Consider the following 6,274-nt stretch of genomic DNA (forward strand, 5'->3'; position numbering starts at 1 on the left):
TTTTTCTTTTTTTTTTTGTTTTGGTCTCACCTTACCAAACCAGAGATAAGTCTGGGTCAGCCCAGCCCCCCCTCATATCAACTACTTCCTCCGCTCCTGTCATGCAGTGAAGTTCAGGAAGATGTTCTATATTTGCCTGCCAAGAAAAGAGTAAGAAACCACTAAACCTGCTTTGTTTGTGCCTGCCCTTCACAAAATTCTGAAATTACAGAATGAAATAACAAAACTGTCTTAGGCCACCATCGTTTAGTTGCAACAGTTGAGAATTTTTGTGACGTAGTAGAGCGTGTGCATTCAACTGAAATGGACATGTAGGCTACAAGAAAATACTTGCTGAGGTATAGAAGTATAGTAAATTATGTATGCTATCATATTCTCAAGCATCACAAATATTTATAGCCACGTACTAGCTAGTCATAAGACCTGGACATTAAGGGGAGATGGGTGGTTAATTATATAGCAATATTATAATACTGAACAAGTAGTCCAGTTGCCAAGTTTGTAATAATGCCAAGCTGTAGTGAAGGACAAGTCAGGCTGGATTTTAGCTGTTATTTTTGCAAGAGACCAAACCTTTGTGATCCCCATAGACATAGCAATCAGCTATCAATTTATGGAGCCCACCTATCAATTTTCTGATATATTAGTTTGGAAAAAGATTGATAGAACAGTCATTTGTTCTAATAGAGCAGTCAGTAAGTGATCTTAGAAGAAATCTGTAGGGGCATGCCTCCAGACCCCTTAGCTATGTGTGTATTTTTGCACAGTACTTAGCTTTACAACTACCTGGAACAGACCCCCTAATTTCACTGTTCAACGTCGCTTGGTATCTTAATTTGGCATACCGCAGTACTTATAATGCGAACATCATGGACCTACTTGAGTCTTCTTTTATGTATCTTTGCTTACAGGGGAAGATGTTGATTTGTGGTAGCTAGCTTCACATAATGGCTTCCCTACATGTGTAACAGAAGTTATCTGTATTTTCTGTTACTGTAGCAACTGGAATGGTTCCAGAGGAGCTTCCCATGCAATGCTTTGTGTAACTAGCTGAATATGGCTGAAAGCAAAGTGTGGTGACCTAATTATTGTTGGGGGCATATTCAGATGAATACATGAAGTCTGGCACCTGTTTCAGTTAACTATTTGACTTTACTCTGTTTGTGCAGACTACCCACTGAGTGAAACTCAACTATCCTATGTTAAAAATGAAATGTATTGAAATAAGTTATTATTTATTATTATTATTAATTAGCAAAGCCCACCAGGGGCAACATGCTAATGTCCATTACAATTACACACAATACCAATCAGATTGTTCTTAAAAGTGTCAATGTCAATCTTGTCAATATCAGAGATAGGTAGTTGGTTCCATTGAATAATTGTTTGTAGTAAGAAAGAGTATTTGTAAACATCGATTCTCGTTGGTAAGTGAAATAGCTTGAGGGGGTGGTTGGAACAAGTGTATGATACTAGAACTGATGGAGGTATACAACGATCGGGTATGACTATTAACCTTCTCAATAGCAAAGTAAGTCGAGTCATTGTCTTTCTGTCTTGGAGACTAGGCCATTCAAGGTATGTCAGCATATCTGTTACACTGTCGAGTTGTTGCTCACTAGATACGAACCACGGTTTGTTTAGAACAAAATGAGCAGCCTGATGCTGGATCATTTCAAGTTTGTATATACTTGTATTGTGGTAGGGATCCCAGATGGCTGAACAATACTCAATGGATGGTAGTAGTAGTTGTTTGTATAGGTGGTCTTTAATTTCTATTGGTGCAGTGTGCAAGGTCCTTTTTAGGAAGCCAAGAAGTTAATGTTACATTTAGGAATATTGAACTCCATCAGCCAGTCGCTTGCCCATTTGGTTAAAGAATTTAGATCATTCTGCAGAATGTGATGGTCATTTGGTGTTGCTATAACTTTGTAGAGCAATATATCATCTGCAAACAGTCGTATTTCACTTTTGATGTTCATAACAATGTCATTGATATAAATTAAGAACAGTACAGGGCCAAGTACAGACCCCTGAGGGACACCAGATGTCACTTCACAAATAGATGATTTGGAGCCTTCCACTACAACTTGTTGTGTTCAACCGTGGAGAAACGATTTCAGCCAATGTAACATGTTTCCTCTAATTCCATAATATTCTAATTTGTATAGGAGTCTTGAATGTGCTACTTTATCGAATGCTTTGGAGAAGTCTAGTATTGCAGCATCAACTTGATGGTTGTTGTCCATGTGTTTAATAATATCATCAACGGTAATGAATAGTTGAGACTCACAGGAGTGTTTGGATCTGAAACCAAACTGGTTTTCTGATAGGATGTTTTGGTCTTCTAAATGCTTCATAATTTGGCTTACTAAAATATGTTCCATTGTTTTGCAGACTACAGATGTGAGTGAAATAGGACGATAGTTTCTTGGGTCAGATTTTGTGCCTTTTTTAAATATTGGAGTAATATAGGCATGTTTCCATTCAGATGGAATGGTTCCAGACTCTAATGATTGTTTAAAGATGTGAGTTAATGTAGGAGAGATTTCGGTTGCTGTAGTTTTCAGTACGTATGGATGAATGGAATCTGGTCCAGGAGATTTGGATGAATCGCAGTTGGATAATAAGTTGTAGACTCCTTGCTCAGTAATCTCAAACATTGGCAAAGATGGAAATAGAGATGGACTTTTATCAGGGATGGTGGAGGTATCCTCAGTTGTAAATACAGATTTGAAATGTTGGTTTAAGAAATTGGCTTTATTGAATGGATCTGTCACGGTATGGCCACTTTGTGGATCTTTTAAAGTGCTAATGCCACAGTTTCCTTGTTTTCGAGTTTTTTAAGTAATGCCACAATGGCTTTTTATTGTTGGATGCTGAAATCAAGTTTGTTACATAAGATTTGTGTTGATGTTTAAGTTTATGATCCACCTCCTTCTGTAATGATTTATATTCTAACCAATCGTTTTCACGATGGTAGCGCCGTGCTCGGTTGTATATTCTTTGCTTTTTTCATATTAATCACTTTAAGGTAGTAGACAAATGAGTCCTTGTGCTTAATACTTTGGTAGGAGTATGATCCTTAATGAATTGTTATAGGTTTTGTGCAAAGAACATCCAGTTTTCATCTAGGTTTTGAGGTGTAGAGTTATTTAACTCAAAGTAAATATGTGATAGTTCTGACAGTTTTTCTCTGATTGTATCCCAGTCAGCTGACTTGTAGAGGTAGATGGTTCGGGGATGTTGTTTAATCATACGTGTCGGAGTTTGGACAGATAATAAGACTGCATCATGATCACTAAAACCAGGAACTGGCTCGCAAGACAACACAGAATCTGGGTGAGTGGTGAAGCATAAATCTAATGTATTATTACCTCTAGTTGGAAAATTGACTAGTTGAGACATCTGGGTGTCTCCAGCTAAAGTAATGAGTTTTTCACGGAAGTGACATGGCATATATGACTGTTAAAGTACCGTGTTCCCAGTCAATGCCCGGGCAGTTGAAGTCACCACCAAGAATGACTCAGATACGAGGGTATTTCTGCTTGACTGCATCTACAGGGGATTGCAAGTCCTCAAGTACTGTGTCGGTTGAGTGGGGGTGACAATAAAAAGAACCAACGATTACATCATTGTTCTTGCCAACATGAACATACGTCCACACAATTTCAATAGGTGAGTTAGTGTCTATTTGTGAGGAGTGAACAGTGTTCTTGACTGAAACAAATACACCGCCACCATAGTTGTTTCTGTCTTTCCTGTAAGTATGAAAGTTGTTTGGAAATATTTCTGAATTTTGAATAGTTTCAGTAAGGTGCAACTCTGTTCCTATAATAATGTTAGACTATGCCACAAAAATTATTATAATTGTACACCTATTGATTGCTTCAGCAAACGGTTTTATATACATCATCACATTCTGTGTACTCATTTGTACCATTAAGTATTCTTATACACTCTACATTGTTCTAACCTTCTTGGTGAAAAGTTGGATTTATTGGTGAATCAGTGAATTTCTTTTCATAGTCTGTTGTATATTCCCGGTTGCGTAGCCAGACGTTTGGTGATGCCAGGGACTAGCTGTAAGCTAAAGACCAAACCTACTGACAATATCTTCAAGAGCATAGCCAAGATTTTCTTGAAGGGGGTTGCGATTTCAAGTGGAATGTTCTTGGAGGAAGGCCTGGGTGCTTCCCCCTAGACCAAATCTGAACGAAAATGATGCATACACAAGATGTGCCCTTAGGCAGTGACATTAAAAGGTGTTGTTTGTGCATCTAGCTAACTAAAACCTACACACTGCTGTTTATGCAGCTTGTAGAAACTATAAACCTATTGTAGCAAATATATTTCACTTCCAGACAGCCAACTTCAAATTTTCTAGGACACGGGAACCCTCCACACTCCAAGTCCCCCTCTTGAGTCCCTTAGTTGGCAATACTTCCTTCCAGGCATACATTATTTTCGGTCGGCCCTCCTGTTGATTTTTAGTTTTTAAATATTCTGCCACTGAAAGGGGGTCCCCCCCCCCCCCCCCCCGGCTATGCCCTTGATGTCCCCTCCACCAACTACACCTCCTTATTTATAACTACATCTCCTTATTTATAACTACATATGTAGCTTGCTACACTGCTTCTCTGAACTCTGAATACTGAGACTGATTTATCTCGATCTGACTGCTCTATTACAGTATCTCGAATTATTGATGCTCAGGTGGCCCGGGTTCTGGCTATGTCCCTGTATATTCCGATGAGTTATGATGTGTCAAATGCATTATTAACAGATAATATTGTTTATTTAGAATCACTTTATCATTCTTGTGGAATGATTAGTTTGGATGATGACATGATATGACTGACATGGTGAGGTCTAGTTATGCAAACAAATTTTGTATTCATGTGTAGATTCCATAGGTCAGGTGCAATAGTTGCTCATCAGGGGTACGGTACCATGAACGGTGTCTAGGAAGACATGTGGTTACAGCCAGGCAAGATGAAAGTGGATATAATTTTTCTAGGTCTTGCTGTTCATCAAATTTGATCAAATGGGGCTGTGCCTTTGTAACTCATGTACTGGAGTATACTTAGCTACATGTGTAACACAACATACCTGATTCCAAACACTATATGTTTGCACTAATAGCTGTATGAGGTGACATTATGTAACTGCGTGTTACGTTACATCTACATGCATGGGATAATGTGAGAGTGAAACTATAAGTACGTGTACCTCAACGTGTACCATTAAACTGGACATTAAAGATATGATGTCAGGACATGAGTTACAATGCACCAAACCTTATGTGCTGATATACATTTCATTACTGGTGGAGCATGTATGTGCAGTGTTTGTTTGCGCTGGACAACTGCTAGAAAAACAGACCGTTTAACATACATGCAGGCTGGACTGTACATGTGCCCATCAATACCAGCTGATCGAAACAAGATGAACCTGCTAGTTACCACAAATGCTGTAGTACACACAGGGAAAACTGAGAGAAAGACAGTATGCACCTTATTCAGGCCAACTGCAAGCACGCAAAGGAACCTTGGAGGGAGAGATAGTCTGCAATGTAGCTAGAATGCATCTTTATCCATGTCCCTTCAGCTAGTAAATATATTAAGTGGGTAAAAGAAGCCTGTTATTCCTCCCTGAAAGCAGCTATGATACGCACTTGAATCATAATGGCAGTACGCTGAATGGACCAGAATCCAGTTGATGTTCATAAAATGTGCAGCTCTTGTGGTAGTTCACAAACTGCACAACAATTTATAAATTGTTGTGCATTTTATGAATTCACAAAATGCGCAGCGTAATTTATAAACTGTGCAAATTCACAGATTACGCCTAACATTACTACTTTATGGGACGGGACGTAAAAAATAATGCTCTATTGGACTATCCTTTGAACTGACAGATTGAGCAACCTTCATGTTGGATGTCAAAAGTCAAATATTTAGGCATTTTGATTCACTCCAAGCTTCATTGTAGAAAAATAGCCCACAAAGCCTCTCTCTGCTTAAATCGCCTTCCCCAAGCCATGTTTAGTTGCACAGCTGCTACTAAATCGTTAGCTTACAAGGCCCTTGTACAACCTTATTTAGAATATGGCTGTTCCGTATGGTCTCCACATACATCCAAAGATATTAATGTACTTGAAAGTGTTCAGCGTAGGGCAGCATGTTGGATTCAGAGTAAGTATGATCCTAATGTTCATAAGTGGACCAAGAGCAGTGATGTTTGTTTAAAAGAGCTCAGATGGCCTACATTA

At 38.7% G+C, this 6,274-nt stretch overlaps 1 long non-coding RNA gene across 2 annotated transcripts; it reads left to right on the top strand.

The window, feature by feature from the left end:
- The first annotated feature begins 3,106 nt into the window (after positions 1-3,106).
- LOC136262294 (uncharacterized) lies at positions 3,107-5,165 on the top strand. Of its 2 annotated transcripts, XR_010704167.1 has the most exons (4): positions 3,107-3,342; positions 3,400-3,678; positions 4,805-4,865; positions 4,917-5,165. It is a non-coding gene; the product is annotated as an uncharacterized lncRNA (long non-coding RNA). The 2 variants fall into 2 exon arrangements; XR_010704166.1 differs by having other exon boundaries at positions 3,107-3,678.
- The last annotated feature ends 1,109 nt before the right edge of the window (positions 5,166-6,274 follow it).

This window comes from Dysidea avara, chromosome 7 (assembly GCF_963678975.1).
Source record: "Dysidea avara chromosome 7, odDysAvar1.4, whole genome shotgun sequence".
NCBI lineage: Eukaryota > Metazoa > Porifera > Demospongiae > Dictyoceratida > Dysideidae > Dysidea > Dysidea avara.